General features: G+C 41.5%; 1 protein-coding gene and 1 long non-coding RNA gene across 4 annotated transcripts in view; one reads left to right on the top strand and one right to left on the bottom strand.

Moving 5' to 3' along the window:
• Positions 1–212: 212 nt before the first annotated feature.
• Positions 213–5995, bottom strand: LOC137848105 (uncharacterized). Of its 2 annotated transcripts, none has more exons than XR_011091176.1 (4): positions 5872–5995; positions 2631–2780; positions 1143–1218; positions 213–800 (listed from the first exon to the last, which is right to left on the bottom strand). It is a non-coding gene; the product is annotated as an uncharacterized lncRNA (long non-coding RNA). The 2 variants fall into 2 exon arrangements; XR_011091177.1 differs by having other exon boundaries at positions 5857–5991.
• The window catches only part of PLPPR1 (phospholipid phosphatase related 1), a 129555-nt gene continuing 111226 nt past the window's right edge, over positions 5315–23643 (top strand). The window contains exon 1 of one of the 2 annotated variants that reach the window (XM_068667035.1): positions 5315–5639. The gene's annotated coding sequence lies outside the window, so the exon portion shown is untranslated. Of the gene's footprint in view, positions 5640–6016; positions 6119–23643 lie in introns of those variants that run through there. The other variant, XM_068667037.1, reaches the window with a different exon arrangement.

Here is a 23643-nt window from a genome sequence, read left to right on the forward strand (position 1 = left end):
GAGGCCAAAAATTGGTTTAAGCAATCTAAAGTAAGATTTCAAATACCGTCCAAATAGAGGGTGTTTCCTGATCCGAAGCTTTAAGCCAACAGATAAAGGGCAATTTAGAGAACTGGGCTGTGGTATGAGTATTGTTCTCTGTGGATTGTTTGTCTGGTGTGCTGGTCTTATGCATATACAAGAAAAAAAAAAAAATACACAGCACCTCTTGCTCAGGTGCAAATTCTGGTTTGCTCAGCTCTTGTTCTACAGTAATTAGGAACTTGCTGTTAACAATATGGAGAGGGAATCTTCTCTCTTCTCAGTAGAGAGATGCCAGAAAAATAAACAAAACAAACAAACAAACAACAAACAGAACGTGTGGTACATGCAACTCCCCCATGTGTCAAAGACAGCCTTCTGAGTTATGGCTGAGACATGCTACCTGCTTACACCCACTTAGCATGGGCTTGACTGCCAGTACACTTCATTATGTAAATGTAATTTGTTATCACAACATATGTAAAGCTAGGAGGTGATTTTCGCGATCTTAGTTGTATCACCTCCTATCAACAGCCTTGTGTGTGTGTATGTCTGCGTATAGAGGTGTTTTTGTTAGAAAGCATCAATCTGCTGTTGCAAAGCAGAGAAATGGTTCCCCACTCCCTGAAGACTGAATAATTTTGGTGGCAGTGTTGCAAGGCAGGTTGCTCGCTGCATTCACAACCCTCCTTCCAGGTTGTTTTGTTGCCCTTCCCTGTCAGTCTTCTTCCACAGTGAAGACTTCTTCTGTATTGTTGGCAGCTGAAAGATTTTTGTACCTGTAAGTAGCAAGGTAAGATGTTAAAAATCCATTTACTCCTTCTCCATGGGCTTTAACTTGTGCGAGCTTTACACTTGAATCCTTTGTTGTTGGATAGGAAACTGGACTTTGTCTTTAGTGTGTAATAAGAAATGGCAATTTCTATCATATTCCCCTGTGGACAGAAATATCCTTCATCCACAAGAGACTCAAGTACTGGGATTGTTTATGAAACTTGTTTCCCCTGAAACTGAAGTGGAATACTGCTATCTTACGTTGGGTACACAGGTGGTACGTTTTCCTGTGACTAATTAGCCATGCAGTGTGCAGTCTGCAAAGAGAGATAGGAAATCCTTGATACCTCTTTGCTGCTTTCTCGTCCTCCCCAGGCCTTCTGTCTGCACAGCACACCTCTGCACACCTCAGTGGCCAAGGGACTGTTGGTGAGACAACAAACAGTGCAAATCAGTCCTGATTTATTGCAGGACTCCGATACTCTGGTGCATCACTCATGATTATACTCAAGCAAGGGGCTTACTTTGGCCACAGCACAGCTCAGCACATCTGAGGTGGATGGTGTCTCAGGTTGAATACTGTGAAGATGGGCTTCACAGCATGCACCTCTACAGTGCATGCTGTGTGGTCAGGACAGTTCATTTTCTGCCCCACCAGAAAATCCTTCGATAAAATGACTGCCTATTGAGGCCTCTCAGATTTAGAGAAGTTGAGTCTTTAATCTGCGATCTCAAGAAGATGTGTTAATCTAGATTGTAACAGATAGTAATACCACAACAGTTGCCCTGGTATTGAGACTACTAAGACTGACATAGACAAATGCACTGAATTTTCAATGAAAAGCTTCTGACACCATAATAAATGGTATGGTCAAATCTCTTGCTAGTGTAGAGGGCTGTGTAATGTCATTTCATCAAAGATAGTTAAATAAATGCAATATTCTTAGGTAGAAGATACTTAGCTTTAACAAAATCCCCAAATAAATCCTAAAGTTATTTATGCAGTATTGTTCGCAAATATTTCATCTCCATGCTTTACACATAAATCCTACAGATGCAGCTTGTTCTGTGTGTACGATTGTTGTCATCTTACTCTGTGCAGAGATAGGTGGGTGCATGAATCAAATGCAGATGTTCTGGTCAATAGGAGAATAAAAAATATCTGCTGAAAGTCTACCCTTTTGCATGCTGAAGAAAGTATTGGGGTAAATCTTTTAACAGATTTTACTAGTGAGGCCTTATGCTGAATTCTTATGCACTAAACTCCGAGGTTACTTATTTGAAACTTTTTATTAATGATGTGGAAAAAAGTGAGATTGGGTCAACAACGAGGTGTTTAAGGATGAGAGGGACAAAGCAGCAAGTGCTAATCCTTCTTTTTGAGGAAATCCACTCATGAAATTAGCTGCAAGAGAAAGCATGTTAAAAGTAGTGAATACTTTTTTTGTCATGATCACCTTGCTGCAAGACATGACAGAATAATGTATGAATATAGGACTTCAGTATCATCTCTTTCCTGATAGAGATATCAGAACATGGAGCTTCACTGTGATGTTCCCCTGTGTGAAGAGCAAACTGGTTCCAGCCTATACACTGCGCTACACAAGCTGTTAATGGCTGGTGGTTACACAAATTGTTCCGAATTTCTGGATTGGATCTAGCCAAACACTCATGCTAGCAAACAATTTTGAATGTGTGCTGCAACGGGCTTCAATGGAATTATTCACGCCTGGAGATGAGTCAGAGCATGAGATACCCTATTAGGATTTCTTCTGGAAAGAGAAGAAACTGCTGCCAGGAGCTAATACCAGTAAAAAAACTGCTAAGGGAAGTACCTGAATTGGCTGTGGTGAATGTTGTTGCATTCATTCTTCCGTGAAGATTTACAGACTGCTGAATTATTGCAATCGATTCCTCCAAATCCAATACCAGATGAAGGAGCTGACAGATATCCATGCCCCCACTGAATTACCATTGATCTGAAACTAAAATTTGTTGCTTTTAGCAGTAAAAAATGAATCTTTCTTCTATAATATATATCCTTATATCTTTCTCCTGCCTACTTTAGAGAGTAGCACATAGAGAGCAGCACCTTGCCCACATGATTTCACTAGCAAAGGTGGGCAGCTATTCTCCAAGCAAATTAGGCAGGCAGTTCTCAGTGAATCTCATTACATTTTGGGTACCAGCTATGCTTTCATTCAAAACACAGATGTGCCTAGGAAGGTGATTAATGTCTATTTAAACTACCAGGTCGGGTATGCTTTATCTGGAATATGCATATTTAATGAGATCTGCTGAATCAGGCATCTCTAAAAATCCTAGTCCAGATGTACAGTGCTAAAAGAAGATGCTCTAATTGTCCTAAATGCAACAGGTACTGTTGAAATGTTGCCTTTGGTTTTTTGTGTTTGTTTTTTTTTTTTTTTTTGTGGTGTTGAGTCTTGTTGCCTGAGATGCAGCATGCAGTTTTCTACATTTTTGTCATTCAGTAAGTGCCTCTGGTAAAAGATCATTATTGTTTACGTTTCTCAGTTTGTTTTCACTTTTGTTTACTTGCTTTGTTATCAAATGTTTCTCCTGTTAATATGCTTTCTGGAACTGCTTGGCCAACTTTAGGCTAAAAATAGCCATTGCTGCTGCTGCTGTAGCTCCATTCAAGCCACACAACTCCCACACTAGGAAGGACAACCTCATGCCCTGCTGAGCTTTCCTGAAATGACAAGCAGGTCAGAAAGCCAAGCACCAAAAAGCAGGAGAAAAATCCCACCTTTCTGCTCTTTTTCCACAGGGCTTGCTGGCGGTGCAAAGTGGGAAAACAGCAGAAAGGCATCTTATTGTTTTGGTTTCCCTCTGCCCCCTCTCACATCCAGCCAAGGTCTGTAAATGCCATTCTTTCATGGAGAAAAGTGAAAGAAAAGGTGAAACTGCAGTGATGTCAAACTGCAAATTGGAGAGTTTCATGTTTAGTTTCCGAGCAGTTGTTCTTCACTTTAACTTTGATAAATCTGTTGGGTGTCGGTGTTTGGGTGTGATCAGGTGAATGCTTCCCATGCTGTCACACTGCTTAAACAAGCAGGAATACCTCGACTGAGGTATGTTCATCAGGCTGTGTCTGTGCTCCTGAACTCTTACAAGGGAAAAAGGCTCTAGATGCACAAATATGTTTTTCTCTGCATTGCAGCAGACAAAAAATTAACACTTCTCAGCCCTGAGCAGGCAACTTTATATTGCTTTTCTCAGTCAGTGTGCATGCAGGCCAGACACAGTGTAGGGCTTCTAGTGATCTTGGGCAAGTCACAGTCCTGTGACACTGTGCTCCCTCTCTGTGAGGTGAGGGGACAAAGAAGCATCCAGAAAGGCTTCTGCAGATACCTTGGTAACTGAGAAATGAAGCTCCATTTCTCCACAGATACAAATTTTGTTTTCATGATTCTGGATGCTATTTCTTTTTTTTTTGTTTTGTTTCCCCCAATTTTCTGTTAAACCATATTGGCAGGAGGACTTCACACACTTGTGGGAAGCTGGGACTCTGTGCTCATTTTCAGTAGAATAACTACTGGGTTGCCTCATCTTTGGCCTGCCAATTATGAATTTGGCTCACATACGAGCGGTTGGGGTGGTAACATTCTCACTTATTATAACACATCTGTGACTTGGTGTCAAACTGGAGTTTAACATGGAGAAGATGCGAGCCACTGTTTGTGTCCTCACTGAGCCTCATTAGTGATAGTTTGCTGAGAAAAGGTTATTTTCGGTTCCAGTAATTCAGAGTGGCCCAGCAGCTTCAGCATGAGAGCAAGGCTGCTCAGGTGAGGGAAATGCACATTTTTGGAGTGTGACCTCTAAGGGTGCACAGCAGTGATGGTCAGCCATCCTGCCCACTGCCTGGCACCTGCAGGTGAGGTATAGGGGCCCGAGGCACCACACTGATGCCAGAGCCTGAATAAGGTCCTGGATCCCAGCCTCCTGCCATGGCCATGTCTTTTGAGGCCATGCTCTATGCTGTGCCTGCTGCCTAACCCAAGCACCTCTGGAGCTCAGGGGCACCCACAGTTACAGGTCACCCGGATCCCAGCCCCCTGTCTGTTTGCTTTGCTCCCTGTGCCCATCCTTTTTCTCCCCCCTTCTTTTTGAGGGGAGGGGGCAGTCCAGCCTACGGTAATGTTGGATGAAGACAGTGGAGCTGTAAGCTCCCAGCAGCTGGGGCTAGGGGAGGAATAGCCTGGCCACATCCAGCCTCTGGCCGCCAGCTGCAAATGGGAGGTAGGAATTTCCGTCCCTGCGATGGGGGGCGTTTTGTCTCCCCTTCACCCCTTCCCCACCCTCCTGCGACCCTGTGGGACCAGGGAACCCCGGAGGACGAGCGGATCCGGCACAAAAGAGGGCGCCGGGTCCCACGGCTGGGAAAGGGGGAGCTGGGGAGGGGGGGAGCCCTCGCTCCCTGCCCTCCCCTCCGCCCGCCCCTCCGCAGCCGGCCCCTTTCCCCTCCCTCCTCCTCCCCGGCTCCGGAGCACGGGGAGGCAGAGGTGGAGAGGCGGGAGACGGGGAAGGAGCCGCGCCGATTATCCTCTTGGCATCATTAAAATAAATAAATAAACGGATAAATAAATAAATAAAGCAGGCCAGGAGGAGTGGTGCAAGAAGAAGCAAAATAAATAAATAAATAAATAAATAAATAAATATTTATAGGGAAGACAACCCCGTGCGTGTGTGTGTGTCCCCCGCCCCTCCAGCGGCGCAGAGGAGGCAGGGGCGGACCACGATGCCCGGCTTGCGGGCGCTGCCCGCCCGCCCGCATGGACACCGCAGCCCGTAGCGGAGCTTCTGCACCGCACCGCGGGGTGAGCGGGGCCGTGGGGGTCGGGTGGACCGGGAGGGGACCGAGGGGGACCGGAGGGGACCCGGGGGGGGAACGGGGGAGCCGCGTTTCGGCGGTGGGAGCCGGGAGGATGAGCACTCCCGCTGCTGTCTGCGAGGCGATGCGGGGTTCGGCGCGAGAGGTTGCGGGTTTCTTGGTGGTTTTTATTATTATTATTTATTATTATTATTTTTCCGCACCTGTGATTCACTTACGTGCGCCAAAAGCAGCGGAGAGGTGGAGGAGCGGGGGGTGCCCGGAGAGCGTTAAGGGGAGCGCTGCGGGGCCGGTGCTTGGTGGTCTCCACATGGCGAACGGAGGAGAAGGAGGGAGGAGAAGGAGGAGGAGGAGAAGGAGGAAGAGGAGGAGGAGGTGTAACGGGCTCGGGGCCAGGAGCGTGCTCGCAGAAGGCGCCGTTGCGGACCGCGGGTGCTTTATGGAGAGGCGCGATTCCAGCAGCAGGTCTCCGGGCTTCCCCTTGCCCTTGCCCCGCCGCCGGTTCCCCGCAGAAACCCCCCTGCCGGGAGGGGAGACCCACCACCCCGCATCCTCCCCGCTGGGAAGGGAGGTTTCCCCCGCTTCCCCCTTTCCCCCCCACTTGTCACCGGCTGGGGTCCCCCGGGACTCCCGCATCCCCCCCCGACCCCGCTGCCCCCCTTGGGCACAATGTGGGGGTCACTCCCGGAGGGGGGTCGGAGCCCCGCATCTCGTCCCCGGGGAGCCGTCGGGTTGTGAGCGCAGGCGGGCACCATATCGCGCCATATCGCACCGTGTCGCGCCATGTCGCCGCTACTACGTCCCCTCTCCCGCAGAGCGACGGAGTTGTGTGTTGGGTAGTTTGGGGGTAAAGCTGCGTGCTGCCGTGTTGACTTGGGTGCGGGAAAATAGGCTGCGGCGCTGCGATGTGAAAATGCCGCGGCGTTTGGGGAAAGCCGGTCCCGAGTCTGTCTGAGTGTGTGGAAAACCTGAGTGGTGCAAAAGGGAAAAGGTGGCGGGGTTTGGGTTGGGTGTCGTTTAAAGCTTGCAGGTGGCGAGGCGAGGTTTGATAGCTGGTGTGTGAGGTTATACAATAGTTCTCGTGGTGCCTCCGGGTGAGTTTTTAAGAAATATATTGGTAAGCACAGCAGCATAACGTGCTCATCGCAGGCTTTCTGGGAGTGGATGCGTGAAGCCCCCAGGGGCAGAGCGGGGACTTCAGGCGGCGTTGTCCCTGCTGGAAGTGAGATGAGTATGGTGAGGAAAAGGAGGCATTCATAGCTCCAAGCTCAGATTTCTGCCTGTGTTTCTACCTGGGCAAAAGGAAGGCTGCCTGTCTGCTTGTTCGTTTGTTTCTAGCATTTTACAGTTTGTACAACGTGCTCTTGTGCTTGAGCTGGGATAGATGCTCCCATGGGAGTTACTCCAGGATGGGTTACTTCTAAGCCAGAGGCTGCTCTGTGTGGCTGCTCTCAGCCACTGAACTTGAAGGTTCAGTTTAGTCTGAGGACATTCCTGTGGAGCTCCCTCTTTCTTTAAAGTCATTCCATTCCTTTCATGTGCGATATTTTTGGCTATTTCTAAAAATAGAAAAGAGGGAGCTCTGAAAGCCTGCACCTTTCCTGCATTTATCTCTAGATAAGTTTGAAGGTACTGTACAGGACAAGAACCTGATTAGGAGATTTGACCCGGGAAGAAAAGGACAAAATTTACATCAGCTGGGGATCTGTCAAGTACTGGGAGCCATGACAACAAATTCCTGCTACCTCCCTTTATTTACTTATATTCCTTCCTCTCCTTTTCAGCTTTCATGGCATATTTCAGTAGTACGCTATGCCCATCCTGAGTGGAAAAACAGTGATGATGAAAAACCTGCTAAACCACATTTTTTTAAATCAGAATGATAATCAGTGCTGTTTCTCCTTTGGTGGTGGGTGTGAGCTTGTTTCAGAATGTGCTTACTTAACTGGGCAAAAATTGTGCCCATTGTTATTGTGTGCATTGAAACAGGTTAAAAACACCAAAGACCACGTTTTTTCTTCCTGCTTCATGAGACAGCAGAGGAGAGAAAGAACTGGTGGGGAGCTGTACCCATAATTCCTTATGCGTGCAACAACCTCTGCTCAGTTACAGAACCTTTTGGTGGGCCTCTTGTAGTAATTGGATGTATTTTCACTGAATTGAGAAAGTTCAGCAGCAGAAGGAGATTTTTGGATTATCAGTTGGATCCTAGCTGCCAGTTTTGTTTTGTTCTTTTAATATTATATCTTCCTTTTCTCTGACAGTTTTGATAATCATGTAATTTTTTTCATTTCTTTTCTTACTTTTCTTTTCCTCATTGTTCAAAGGTAGAAGTCTAGATACACTTTGTTGCTTTGAAGGATTTTTTTTTTTAATTTAAAAACGTTTCTGTAATTGTTATTTCATCAGATAGTAAGTTGAACTGATTAGCCCACTTCATAGTGCTCTAATTTTCCTCTTAATACTGTCTGCAGCCACTGCTCTGCAGATAATACAACAGCATGGAAGAAGTGTGTTTGTCCAATTCTGTTCAACTGAATCTATTCTGAATATCATTTTGATTGAGATTTCATTGTGGGATTGTCATTTAATCATAGAACTGGGCATTCAAGGTGTTTAAGCTGACCTAACGAAAAACAGCTACATATCGTTAATGCACAAAAGAGTTTTTTTGTTGTTGTTGTTAGTTTTGTTTGTTTTGTTTTTTAATTAATCCACTAATGCTTGTCTACAGAAAATACTCCAACAACATCTTGTGCTGGTTGAATTGGTACCAAAAGACTAACTTTTTGAAGTTGGTGACTCATCCATAAAGGATCTGAAATTCCTGATGGAATCTTAGCTAAATAGGTATATCAGTAGGTATATCAGCAAAAGTCCAGACATAGTTTAACTTTTAAAAAGGGGTAGAAAATGCAAACCACTTCTAAAGGCTTCTATTGCTCTTTCTGTGGGAAAACAAAGAAATATTTTTTTTATTTTCTTAAGATCTCCCAAAAAATATGCCTTTGAGATTATTTTTCCCCTTCGTTGCTGAGATTATTTTTCCCCTTCACTGCTGAAAATGAAGGTCAGACAAGGTTGGTTCCAATGACAGAAGCCCTTGTTGGCCTCTTTCTTCTCTTTCTTCTGGTTTCTGCCAAAGAAGTCTGTGATACACGGTCAGTTCTGTGTAAGTTTTCAAACAAGCTTACTGAAATCGACTGTGTGATCTGAGTGGCTGAAAATCAAATGGTTGTTCCATAGGAAGTGAAAACCCCCTTACTTACTATTGCTTAAATCACAGATTCATAGAATGGCTTGGATTGGAGAGAACAGATTTAAAGATCGTCTAATCCAGTTGCCCCAAACATGGAAATCTTTCACTAGCTCAGGTTGCACAAAGCCCTGTCCAACCTGACTTTGAATCCTTCAGCAATTGTCCAGCTTTATATCCAGTCAAGATCCACCTTGTTTCAATTTAAAACCATGGCCTCTTGTTCTGCCACTACAAGGCATGGTAAAAAGTCTTTATGTAGAAGCCTTTGCTTGCTTTTGGTCCCTTGCTTGTTTATAGCTATTCTTTTCTGGGTGAAAATCCCATTTGAATTAATCAGATTCAGATTTGCTCTGTTAACTTCACTGGCAGCCCAGAGCTTATTCTCCAGAAGTTGCCACATAATGTCTGTTGTGGGTCTAAATGGGGGTCTGTGATACTCTGCTTTGAATTTTTAAGCTTTGGAGGAAATCCAGTGTTTTCTGATACCCTGTCTTGATGTCAGACTGAGTTCTGCAGATTTACAGTGGTACTATTAATGGGCCATGATTTCTTGGGCTGCTGAGTGAATTTAAAAAAAAAAAAAAAGAATAAATAAAAATTAACTGGTCACAGATAGAAAAGACAATGTGCAGACATCACATCTGAAAACCCAGTTCTCTAGGGAACACCCAAAGCTTTTGGTGTTTTTATTAGGTAGATACTTGGATAGGGCATAAATATAAACTGAAAGACCAACGTGTTTATTGCTACTACTGTGTGAAATTGGTGTTACAACTAATTTATGTTTCCCTTACTCATACCTATTTAGGCACCATTTGCTGTTTTTTGCATATCCAGGGTGAAAACTTGCTCTTCAGCGGTGCTTTTCAGAAACGCTTGCATGGCAGCAGCTGAGATAGCAGTCTGAGTGGCACTGTTGTTGCTATGCATGCACTGATTCTGAAGATCCCATGCTTTTGTTAAAGTCACATTACCACTAGTGCCTACTCGATGACATAAACTAGGGATGAAAAACAGAGGTGACAATCAGTAGATACTCTGAGCAATCATTTGTTTGTTAGATTGGATGTCAGCATTCACCCATTCCTCCGTTTTTTGGGGATATCTGTTCTTTTGGCAGTCTGTACCCTACCTATGCATTGCCAAAATAGAACTAAACACCCTTCCTGTGCTGTTAGTAGTCAGAACTCCTTAGGATCACTGCCTGGATCTCTCCCTGGCCCTCTCACGTTAAGTCCTGAGTGAAGAGTGTAAATTTAGGCTTCTCCGCTTGTCTTTCCCTTGATTACCTGAAATACTCATAGGCAATTCCACTGCTGTGGGGAATGGAGGGTAGCCGTGGTATGCAAGTGGTAATCTTTGTTGTCATGATCTTTTTTCCTAAATATTGTAGTCTGTCCATCCTCTTGAAATACAGAGTAACTTCCCTTCCCTAGGTGGGTGCACATGCTTTTATTTGCATTATTTATAAGCCATCCTGTTACAATGTCTGGTTTGTCTTTTGTAGCTGCCATCTTTCTAATTATATTGAAAATCACACACGAGTGCATGAGGATATAATTAGTTGGAGAGGGGTGGCACAGGCAGCAGAGTGGGAACAGAATGGGCTTACATGTATAAGGATAGTATTTTGATCCATTTTTCTGAAAGCTTCATGCTGCGTTATCCTCATATCTTAGCCACAACTAGAATCAGCTCCAAGGCAGATCCATGTACACAGATGTGCTAATCATTGATTTAACACATCCCCTAGGGATCTAAGGACCTGGAAGAATGTAAAGGTATACTGCTTGTTGCCAACTAACAGGTTTGTATGTGCAAGATCTTGGTTTAAAGTCATTCATGGATTTGGCCATTCTTTGTATTTAGAGTAAGGTTTCTTCTTTTCTTTTTTAATGGTGTCACTTTTATTCGCGATAAGATAGGGTGGTTGTGTTACCACATCTCTTCAATCCATTTAATCTAGTTGTTTAAATAGTCTTTAAGATATGCCCTTCCTTTGATTTTCATTTTCTCTTTGTTACACTCTCCTAAGTGAAGGGCTGATTCTTTGCTCAAAAAAGTGGAATAGTAACATTTAAAGTGAATGTCTCTTATTGATGATAAAGAGTTTGCTGAATTCATGGGGTAAAAACAGTAAATATCCATGAGACACTGACTGTCAAGCCAAGTCCACTATTTCAGTTTCAAGACTCACACTGATTTTAAAAGTAGTGCTGAGCTCTGCACAATTGCAAAACTGAACCTCATTCCTAATCCTCTCTGAGGACAGATTTTGTACAAGTCTCAACATATCTGAATCTCATGCCTAATGTCCTCTACATACAGATTCATCTGAGCTAACTTCAGTGCCTGCTTGGAGTTTGTCAAAGCTAATGGGTTTCTAGAGAAGCTTGGGGTCTCACCCCCCTGAAGTAGCTGCCTCTTCAGTAACTCAAACAGGAACATGAGATTTCAATGTGCATTTTCATAGATGTTTCTCATGCCTCTTTTTTTTTTCTGCTTTGATGAGGCACCAGTGAGTTCAGAATCCTGCTTCACAATCCATCAGTTTAAATCAATCAAAAGAAGAGGAGGAGGAAAAAAATCCAACTTTGATGGAAACACACATACTGAAAAAGGCAGTTGTATCACATTTATATTCTGCTGCATGCTTCTATCACCCACGCTTGTAAAATACTCACTGGAAACAAGATGAAGTACATTTAATTTCCCCACATACAATAATTTATTGTATTTGCTGAGTAATTACTGGAGTCTGTTATACAGTAACTTATTTTTCTACTTCTTCCATTCATTGTGCATGGGAGGGTTAACAACTCATGAACTGAAAAGCAAGTCAGTTTGTATTAGCTATTTGTTTTTAAATTGACTGAGACACTCGGCGAGAAACTTGAAAAATATATTTTGCAAAACACAGCTGGGATTTCTGGAGAATCCCATGAGAACAATTTAAAGGAGAAAGGAAAAGTGCTGGAAGAATGAAAAGTCATCATAAAACTGTGTATTTTCTTCCCTGTAGCATCTAAATCACACTCCTTTGTGCTAGAAGCTTGCTTACAATACCAATGAAACATTCAGTAACCTGTAAGAATAATGCAGTTCTGATGGCAATACTGTATGTGGGTAAATGAAGTCAGAAGAACTGTTTACACAGCCTCCTGCAGGAATCTCACCCTCTCACAGAGCAGACCTTCTGTACATACTCAATTTCATATATTCTAAAAATCTTTACCACTTGTCAGACTGGCCTTAGCTGTGCTGAGAAATCACCACGCCAGCTTCAGCAAGCAGACCTGAGGGTAAGCAAAGGAGGACAGCCTACATACTGCAGGGATGTGATACTATTGCCCTAATAGAATGAAACGTGACCCCTGATGCCATTTGTGTCTTTGTAAGGACCATGTTTACTGGCAGCTCTGAGCACTACTGTGCTCCTCGTGAAGCAGTGGGGAGGTGTCTTACGAGCATCAACGCTGGAGGGAAGATAGATGTGTGGGTCAAGCAGGAGTGTTTACACTCAGTGTGACTTAGAGATACATCAGGTAGCTCAAAATCTTTAATAGGCTGCAGAATTGTTGGCTGTAACCTACCAAGCTGAAAGTGGAACAGATCTTAAGGAAATGGGTGTGAAAACCTGATGGTGGATCACCATTGCAAGTGGGGTATTTTGATATTTAAGCTGTTAATAGAAAGGGATTCACCCAGTGAACTATACGGTGATAGCTGGTATGTTTCTCAACAGCAGGACAAGGTCAGTCAGAAGACACCAGTCTCCAGTGGTATGTTTCTAACACTAGGCTGAGTCAAGGGAATTTCAGGTCTCCCTTGTGCAAATGTAAGCCAGAAACCTACAGAGGTTTCACATCCTTGCATCACTTAGGCAAATTAATCTCTGTTATCTTGAGAATACAGAGAATGTTATTTGGAAAGACATGAGATGATATACCACAATTTGTCAGTCATGAAAACCATTAGGAGCAGGTAATGTCTTTCAACAAATAAAATACCAGTAAAATTAAATACCACTCAAGAAATATCCAGATGCCTGAAACTTTTATTGAGACAGGAACAGAACAGAGGTCAGCCTTTTGTAGCAGCCTGTGGTATTGGGAAAACTAGAGGCAGGTCATGGGGTTGTGCACTGCAACCACATTGCTACGATGAGACTGACAAAATCACATCAAGAAAATCATTGGTATATCATCATTTCAGGCACCACTGCAGCAGTGAATAGAGAGAGGACATTGTTTATGTGGGGGTGCCAAATACATTTGCTTCTGCTCTTGTGCAAGCCCACGAATCTGAGAAACAACTTGGAAATATTCAAGTATGTGATGTTAGATAAGGACAGAGGCAACTGAAAGGAAAGACAGTGAGTGGCTTGGTGCAACTCAACTTGGACTTTACATGGAAACTGTAATGACAATGCAGAGATAGCATAATGCCACATCAACCTGTCATGCCACCCCCTCCTAGGGAATATGTAGTTCATGTAAGCACAACAGCACCTGGCCAACCACCCATGGACTGTCACTGAGTTCTGCTCACCTAGAGAGTATTGGAGCTGGACTGCATGCAGCTTGCATCAGCTAACAGCTTATTATGCAAGGTAGGTGCAGAACATAATTGGCAGGTGTTCAGCAGGAAAACTTCTGTCTTTGCTACAGGAAAAGATCCTCCAAGAGAAGCTGTTCAAAGACTACATGCCAATCATTCACTTGTATGATTTGTACAAAAGCGGAGGAAATTGTGACTAGAACTGGCTGGTTTATGACTTTGCTTCTCTTATGCAGGCAGTTTCCATAGCAAAATAAAATTCTGGAACACAGAATTCTGCCAAAAATTACTTGCAATGGAAAAGTTTTGACCCAAAACAGTGAGAAGAAATACAATGTACAGGAAAAAAAAAAAAAAAAAAAAAAAAAAACACAAAACAAACAAACAAACAAAAAAAAAAACAACTGATTTTTGGAGGTTTTGTTTTCTTTTAAATTAATTTGCAAAAATAAAATGAACAACCACTTTGAGTTGCAGTAGTGTTGGGTTTGGGTTGTTTGGTTGGTTTGGTTTTTGTTTGTTTGTTTGTTTGTTTTTATTTCTTCGTTTATTTCCAAAGAAGCATGTGAGGATTTATCTTTTTCTCAATTTTATGCAACTGTCTTCAGTTTGGTAGAGACAATACTACTTTTGTACTTACCAGTACTTAACTAGAATAAGAGAAGGGTTGTGGCTTGAAGGAACAAAAAGAGATTAAGGATGCAGTCAATGAACCCTACCACCATAATTCTGCTTGTGTACATATTTCTTTTCATCAAGTGGATTTTTACAGAGATTTTCTTCGGTTTGTGGATGTATGGTGGACATAAGAGGTAAAGTAGGGGAGCAGGGAACCATGGAGGAAATTGTTTTGGGGTGACTGAAAACATAAGCTGTTTTTGGCTTTTTTTCATTGCTAACATGAAGAAAATGTGGTGTAATTTCAGATAGAATGAAATGTGTATATATATATATATATATCTGAAGATAGAAAGAAATATTTTGTTTGCTTTGTGCTATATCTTTATGGTATGTAGTTTTTTTGTTTTGTTTAAAAAAAAAATTAAGAAAAAAAGTGATTTCAATTTTGAAACCAAATGGTGGAGTTATTAACTAAAAGTATGTCCTCAAGCCCCTACACTGAGCTGACTTTCAGCTTGCCTGTTCTTTTCTTCAGATTTTTCAGTTCTCTTAAAAGAAGTGAGGGCAAGCAGCTGGTGTTCAACAGAGTAGCAGTTGTATAAATAGGATTCATTGCATTTATTTAATATTACTTCTGTTCCTCGCAAGTCACTGTGGTTGTCCATACAGAAATGGAAACACCAAAGACAGATTTTTCCTGCCTCAGTGTAACAGCTCTTCATCTAAAAGTTTGTGATGCTCTTTTTTTTTTTTCCTAACCTGTAACACTCTCATTGCCTAGGAGTAACATCAGACGTTGTTTCCTTTCACCACGAGTCATCAGTAAGCAACTTGTGTGAAGAAAGATTAATGTTGGGATAAACAAAGAATAGTAGGAAGAGGTCCTACATGGAACCCCAAAAAATGAGTAAACATTGTTGACCTTTCTTTGCTCCGGTTGGCTTTATTCGCTAAATATGAAGATATGGGTCAAGGAAATGGTAAATGAACTTGCTGACATTTTTTCAATACCAATAGATCTGCACTTCCTCTCCTGACAGTCTACTGACTGTCAGTGACTTTTCCAGTCTATAAAGCTTTGCAATTAGTCTGTAGTTGTTTATCCAACCTAATGTTCATGTCTTTGGAATCAACACCACAAGGGTGTTCAAAGGAAAAACACAGCTCTTTTAAGATCAACTAATCCATTTCAAGAAGGAGCTCACCCTGCAATGACTTTCAGCCCAGCAGCCCCAGAAGAATTCTGTCTGCAATCAGAAAAATCATAATTATTGTCAAACAATGAATGTTGTTTGAAAGTAATTAACATCAATAGTGTTAACTAATATTTGATGTAAACTGTATTCTGTCTCAGGTTAGACAAAGTTAACTTAGAGGTGGATGTTATTACATTTCCTGGTTATCTGGAGTCAGGACAAAAGGTGGTGTATGCTGTTCCTTCAACGTATGACTTTGAAATTTGTATTAATCATCTGTGCCACCATCAAGGCATTATCATTATCATTATTTATTATATATATTATCATTAATTTAACTTAAGCTGCTGAGCTGTGCTCTGTGAGATTCCTGCTTAAAAGTGCTTGTGCCAAGTGATGGAATTATATGTTGCTGCACTCCTGGCAGGATATGAAGATGTTTGTTTGTAATGTCAGTGCCCTCAGTGACAGATGTTTTTAACTGAACTGTGGGCTGCAGTTTGGCATTATCAGAAAGGAAATTTCTGACTAAATTTGGAATTTGATTTTTTTTTTTTTTTTTTTTGCAAGCCTTCATTTGATTACCAGAACTTACTCTGGTTAGCATATAACTCTGTCTTCCCTCAATCATGTCTTCCTGGAAAACAAACATCTTCATAATACATGTACTTTCTTACATTATCAATGTTGCCGTCTTTTTATAATGATAAGTCTTCTTTTATCTTTAGAGGTATTCCTCCCCCATCTTCATTTATACAGTTGTGATTGCTATTGCTGCTGTCAGTGACTTGGTTGGATGAATGCATCTCACAGCCCTTAAACATGACTTAATCTGGTCCTAAGTAATCATGGAGTTCTTAGCTGAACTCAATTAAATGACTTCACATAGAGTTCAAAAAAGTTAATGTTTGGCTGCATTATTGCTTTTACTGGGCAGGAAAATATACTTTTAAGTGTGAGCAACATAAATTCCAAAGACAAGATGACTTTGAAAGATGTAATCATTAAAAAAAAAAAAAAAAAAAGAAAAGGTTCATTGAGTCGAAGCAACTTTTCGTGATTCTTTTGATATTTACTTGTCTAGCTCCTAAATTTTTTTTCAGAACACAGTAGTTCCTGATTCCAGGAAGTTTGCCCTGGTTTAGGGGACTATGTTTCACACTGAATTTTACCATGGAGTGCATGCAGATCATGCTAGTTACTTGCAATGATGTGAGGTAGAAAGACTTTTAAAAAGTCCTACATTACAAGTGAGAATAATTATCTTAAAACTCCCATTCCTCTTACTTATTGTTTAAGACAGGGATAGGTAGCCATAGCAAAATACTAAGTATTTATGCTTGTAGAGTTTCATTTAGTTGTGTGATCTTCAGCAGAAACCAGTCAATGATGCAGGTAATAAACAAAAGGGAAAAGGGGAAAGTGTTTATAATAAAGTATTCAACAAGGAAAACAGAAGGACAGGAGCAAAATCTACAGTGTTTTGTGAAGGAGAGGTGAGTCAGGCAGTAAATGGTATGCTAATGAGAGCAGAGAGAGCACCATGCAAGTTTAGAGTACAGCTCATATCAAACCACAGGACAGAAAAGCACATTTTGAGATTTTGCACTCTGCCTTGTTGGAGGTGTTGTCAACACTGAAGTGTGTTTTCACTGGCACTGATTGGCTCCGTGGTCAGAGAGAAAGAGGGGTGATGTGAGGTCAGGATACCCACATCATCCTAGACCTTGGCCCAGGGCATTTCCTTTACTTGGTGCTTTATGCCTTACCAGCTCCTCCATCCTCTCTGCCACCAAAAAAAAAAAAAAAAAAAAAAAGGCAAACAAACAAAAACCTTTGTCTCCTCAGGATTACAAAGTGTAAACTTTGTAATTCCATACCTGCAAGCTTCTTCTGCTTTCTGTGACTGGTTTGGTGTGACTGTCCAAGCCACACAACTGTTCTGGGTTTTGTTTATGTGTGTGTATTCAGTAATAAAGCCTCTGACACCCTGACTGTCAGGAGTCAGATTCTTTTCAGGCTGGTCCCCAGCTTGGCTTCCAGAGGAACATGGTGTTCTTTGACCTTGCTTGCACATCCAGTTGACGTTCCTTCCTTTACTGGTCTTCCCAATCCTCATTTATTTTTGTGTCTTATAGCTTCGTTTGGACTTCATGTGATGATGACAGCAAGAGGAAACTGATGTTTCCTCAGTAACTGCATTATGTCAGAAGTATAAACTGGGATTACATGCAAGAATTGATTAAGGCATTCTTGGTAGTAATTGCAACACTGCATGTGTTTTAAGTCTGAACAGATATGAATAGCCTTAGTGAGACACTACAAGTTTCAGTCAAATCATCAGTGATTCAGGATTGATACTTCTAAAAATGATTTGCTTTTAAGCCTTCAAACAATTCTGCTGCTGGAAGGTTTTGCTGATGAATTGTGGAGTGCAGGAGGTAATTGAAATACTTCAGTTCAGGTGAGTGACAGATGGAAATTAGAAACTAATTTTCAGAACTTCTCTCTCCCTCTGCCTTAATGTAGCAGAAAGAGTTCATGCCCTGTTTATCAGTTTGCTGTAAACAGTAGCTGAACAGTCAAGCAGTAACAGCTTGCAAAGAAATGCTGGGGTGCTGGGAGGGTGTAGCTGTTATCTTGAAAGTCACACAAAAATTCACATGTGATGTGTGCACAATGCATCCATATACAACAAATGTGAGTTACTGTAGATATAGCTGGACTTTCAGTGAGGGAAAGGGCAGAAGGCAGTTGATAAACAAAAGTGGGGTGGAGAAAGAAGGGAATGAAGTGGTGTAAGTATGAGCATCAGGAGTTGTTGAAGAGTGTTGTAGGAATGAGGCTTTGTCACTGTTTCTTTTCCATTTTCTGTACGTGCTTACTAGAAGATAGGGTCCTCACAGCCAGTTCAGGGGTCTGTGCTCATGTACATGTGCTCACATATATACAAACCTTCACTTCTCCAGACCCGTCGTATACTGCAGAGCTGCTGTTCTTATCAGTGTGTCAGGAGCCCTCTTAGCTCTCCTATTCTCTACTTTTGCCCTTGGAATATGCGTGTGGTTTGACATCCTGTGCAAATAGGAGGGGAGTTTCAGTTAGTTTCATTTGCTGATCTTTTAATCACTTTACTGAATGTTTGTCTTAGGTGTATCCTCTGAGAAGGCAACTAAGCTGGGCAAGTACCTTCAAAACAACATTAATTTCCCCCTTCTTTCCATCTATACAAGAATTAAAGTTTACAATGTTGATCCTTTGATAATAGCTGAGCGTGGTGCAGCCAGTAGAGTTATACAAATTTATAGAAGATGGCCTGTGCTTTGTGAAAGTGTAATGCAACCATGGTCAGGCAGCCTAGCTCTATGTACTATACAGCATTGGGTGAAATCAAGTCAAACACTCCTTGAGTTTTGCTTTCATTTCCAGCTTGCTCAAGTTAAGTAGTAAGTAATGCAGGTGTTCAATCTTCTTCAAATTGCAGTATTAATGTAAAGTTTTTATTTTTTTAGAAATCTTCATTCTGCTGCTGAAGTCTCAGCTCCCATCTTGGTCACTCTTACAGCTCTAAAATGAAACAGAACCAAAAATAAATTGCAAACTGAAAACTGTGGGTGTCCATGTTTCAAGATATATGCTGGACCTTTTGATGTCAACTCTTTCATGTTCTAGAGAAGTTATGCTGCCAGAGATTTCTCATAACAACTTTCCCCCTACTGTTGAAGTTTTTTTTTGATGGAATTTGACAGATCTTTGATTGTCTTGAATTTAATGGCACAGCTTTTACAGATTCAGTGGGATCAAGACTTGATTCAGTGTTTGATGGTGAAAAAGAACTGAAGTTTAATCTTGGTTAACAAAAATAAATAAATAAATAAATAAATCAGATATCTCACCTGGATTTCATATGCTTTCCAGGGGACAGAATAGTTCTTGTATGTGTTTATAAGCATTCATGCTGCACACACTGATGTGCAATAAACACCAGTTTATTAAGGTCTTTCTTTTCCAGCCAAACGTGTTTAGCTCCATAAACTCAGCCCTCAGCATGTGCCCTTTTTTTTTTTTTTTTTTTTTTTCTTTTCCTGCCACTATCTATTCTGTTTTGCTGCCTTTGTATATTGGTCTCACAACCTAGCTGGAAAACAATCAAATCAAATCAAATTAGCCCCTCTGACAACAAAAAGACCCTGGTGCTTGCTCAAATGTCTAGTCTGCTATCGAAGAACTTGTAACATTGACACACTTCTTCCACTTCTTCAGGAAGTTACACATTGTGGTGATTTGGCCAGAAAGGAAAATGAGTAGGTATAAAATAGCTTGGCAGATGTGGAAGGGATGGATGCTCTGATGCATTTGGATCACGAGTCATGCATTATGTCATCTGTCTGTCCAGGGACTAGGCAGGAGAGGTGTGTAGGTTTGTTACCTTGCAGTCTGCAACTATCCACTGAACACCTGGAGGCTGCCTCTGCCAGGCAGGGTGTTGAGCATGAGACTGCTCTGATTCCTTCATACCAGCACCAGTATCTGTGGTTGGAATCCACTGCTGAGTGAATACAGATCAGCTACTACAATTTCAAATAACTCCCTGCCTAATAAGTGTCATCCTGAAGAGGGTACCTGGCAAGGTCAACCATAATGTAGTCTTTCTGAGCTATAAGAAGTCAGGACCTTGAGATGGGTTGCTAAAAGAGAGCTGTTTTGACTAGATATATACATAAAGTGAGAGACTGGATTAAAAATAATAATAATAATAATGAAAAATTTAAAATGCTCTAAGCAAAAGAAGCGGGCATGCAAATGAAAGATTTTGTTGAGGAATGGTGTTTTTAGCATGACTTTGAGCATAGGACAGGCTTCTGTAACCCTAAAATGTTCACATAATACAATGAAGATTAGCCTAGAAATTAAAAGGACTTAATTAAAATGTTAGTCTCACTTCACTAACCACTTATTACTATGATAGCGTAGCTGAGTTTGGTAATGAGATATGCCAATTATAGATGTTTTCTTTCTCAAAAAAAAAAAAAAATTAGAAAAGGAAAAGATTTTCAAGGTCAATCATTTTCTCTTTTATTTAAGAGAAGCTGTACTCCTGTTTAAAATGGTTTTGAAAAATAGGTTATAAGGAAAAGACAATTCCTATGGTCAAAATGAGAGGGGAAAAAGGCCAACTCTAAGATTCTTTTAATGTGTGTATTTTTAAACCTACTCTAAGATTCATTTAATACATGTATTTTTAAACTCCAAACATTAAGCTGAAATGCAGTTCACTTCTGAGCCTGATGTAAAGGAAAAAGGCTAAGACTTTGAAATTTTAGGAAATAATTGGCATTACATGAAATTTGATGATATGCCATATTTTACAGTTGTTTGTTTGTTTGTTTGTTTTATATATATATTTTTCCCTAACATAAGGGTGTGTTTCTAAGTAGCAGATTTCCTTTTTTATCATAAGACTGTTATAACAGAGGACATGATTGTCACACCGCTCTTCACATGAACAAATACTTCAAGTGAAAGTATTAACCAGTGGCAGTTAAATTGCTTCTCCTTTTGAGGGCCTGTGATCTTTGAATAAAATGTGGGAGATCATCTTGACACTCAATTTTTATTTATTTTTTTTTTTATCACCGCTGCTATTCCTTGTGAGGATGTGTTTTCCTTTTAGTCTGAATTCCTGCCCTTTGACCTTTCTCTGGCAGCCCCACGAGGGTTAGCTCTGTCAGTGTTGTTTTCTGCTGCCAATCTTACTACCTTCTACAACCATAGCTGCATGCAAGGCCAGCTGGATGCACAAGGCCATGCTCTGCTGACACTTGCATCTGTGTAATCTATTTGAAGGCTTGTAAAGAAGAGCAAAACTTAGACCTTTGCATTCTCTAATGGATTTCATTTGTCTGTGCCATGGGATTTGTTTTGTCTTTGTTGCAGCCTCACCCTGAACCCTCTTACTGCTCTTACTTGCTACCTTCTTACTTTGACTCCCCCTGAAAATGCAGAAAAAAATAATCTTTTCTGTTCTTCTTGCTTCACCATATAAATTTATTTGCATTGCACTCTTTTAAGAGACAAAACTAACATCTACAACTTATCTCCAGAGCAGCCACTTAAACTGTGAAATATTTGTATTTCACCAGAGTCCCAGTGGGGTGATCTATAGGAGCCAGGCAAAGCAGTCTGGGTGCCCATGGCTTACCTAAAACTTAAAACAGAGAAGTGGAGCCAGCGATGACTCTTCTGGTGATGCACATTTCACAGGAAATAGTGCTGCAGCCAGCAAGGACCTTAGAGTGTTTGTTTTTTTTTTAAAATTTTTTTTTAGATTTATTATTTTAGAAATGCAGTTTTTCAGAGTCCAAATTTCTCAGATCCAGTTTCTCTTCATTTCTGTGTGCTTGGTTATGCTAAGCATGCACAAAGAGTAATATACAAGGGCAGTGCTTTTACTCCTCTTCCTTTTCTTTAATATTGCTGAACTCTGTTCCTTTGTGACTGCTGTCCAGGCAAAGTCTCTAAGGATACAAAGCCTCCTGCTTCACCCCAGCTTCCATCCACCTAGCTCAGGTGGAAGCAGCCACTTACAATAGTAGCAGAAGGCCGCTGTAGTTACGTTTCCCTGGACAGATGATAACACTGATGGCTGACCTCTGCCAGTGGCCTTTTTCCATCACTGCTATTCAACACCCATATATGACAGTGGTGGGAGCCTTTGTCTGGAAGGTGGAAGCACTGAGTTTAATTTCACCTGCATGTTGCTGCATGGATTTGAGGTGGAAATGCAGAGCAGACACATCTCCTGAACAGTGCCTCAGCCCTCCTTGTGGCCGTGGGGTGCTGTGAACATGCCCCTCATCATGCAGGAGAACAGATAATTAGCTCTGCTTGAAACAGCCCCAAGCGTACAGCAGCTGTGAACACATCCACCTGGGAAATGGAGATGTTTGTATGAAACAAAGCCCACCAGGCAGGGTGATAGCTGAGCAGAATTTCTGAAGTGTCAAAGTGAAGAATTAGACCCCAGAGACTCAAAGGGAGGGAGCAAGAGACTAAAAGTACAGTGAGCACTGAAGGCAATCACCTGATGCTGAAATCTGTCACTGCCTATCATGATTTAAGCAATCGGCAACAGGGTACAGCAGTATTAGCAGGTCATCTGAATACCACTTCTGGTCAACTTCTTCATCTGAAGTTTGCTTGCTTCCTTGTTTGCTGGCACCACTGGATGTCAGAGACTACTACAGAGCTCACCTTGGACTCTGGCAGAGCCTTGAAGCCTAATTATGTTTGTTTAACTTTAAAATAAATGTTTCCTCCCTTTTGGCAAGCTTCATGACTAGCATTGTTTTGCAAGCTAGCAAAAAAGAAAAGCAGATAGCTTGCTGCTAAAGGAAATGTAGCTACTTTTTGCCTTGGGGTGGACTCAAAAATTTATTTTTAATTGATAAGCACCCAAATCTCAGTCTGGAACAAAGTCCTGGCTTTGCTAAGTTCTGCTATTTTAATTAGTGGAGAGCAAAGCCCTGAGTAACCTGGAGCTGTATTTGGCCATAATCAGTATGTAAAGAAGAAAGCAGGTGTGATAATAGTTTGGTGGGAGTTTTCAGGGAATGCTCATAGTATAGGGTAAATTACTTACTATCCAGTTTCTCAGCAGTCTCCAAGGGATAACTAATTTAATCAGTTCTTTAAATGTTTTATTTCTTACAAGAGGCTGTTCATTTGGCTAATTATTTTGGAAGTTTTGCATGCAGCATGTTGCTAAGTTGTATATAGAGAATAGAATCTTTTATCTGAATATTGCCTTTGAATGTCACTTAGCACTGTGCTTGTCAGAAATTTGTGGTGACTTTCTGCAAGCTGCTGCCCCATATTCAGCCATTTCCTGCAGCTCATGGGATAAAGGAGTGGTGTGGTTTAAAACAAAACTGTTGTTTGCTGTTGAATGAGTAGCATGTTTTGTAAGTCCAGTTGGCAAGAGGTGAAAGAAAAGCTCCTGTTTCAATACTAAGTGTAAACATTTGTGTTATAAGAAGTGTTCTGGTGTATAAGAAGATGCAGTAGGGAACCAAATGGAGAGGAAAGCAAGGATTTGATCCATGAAGATCTAAGGTGATTTGAGATTAGGCTGTTCACTCGCAGAGTACAGGGTGACACTTGGTACCTAATATTTCATCCATTGATTTCTTCACTCAGGTGGATGCACTTGGTCTATTCCATTTCTGAGCTTCAGTATTTTGCTGCTTGTCCTGTTGTCCTCTTTACTCTTCCAGGTATCCACCAGACTCGTTAGATCCACTGAACTGTCTTGTTCTCTGGTCCAGCTAGTTTATAGTTTTCATTCCAGATCT

This window comes from Anas acuta, chromosome Z, assembly GCF_963932015.1.
Source record: "Anas acuta chromosome Z, bAnaAcu1.1, whole genome shotgun sequence".
Lineage (NCBI taxonomy): Eukaryota > Metazoa > Chordata > Aves > Anseriformes > Anatidae > Anas > Anas acuta.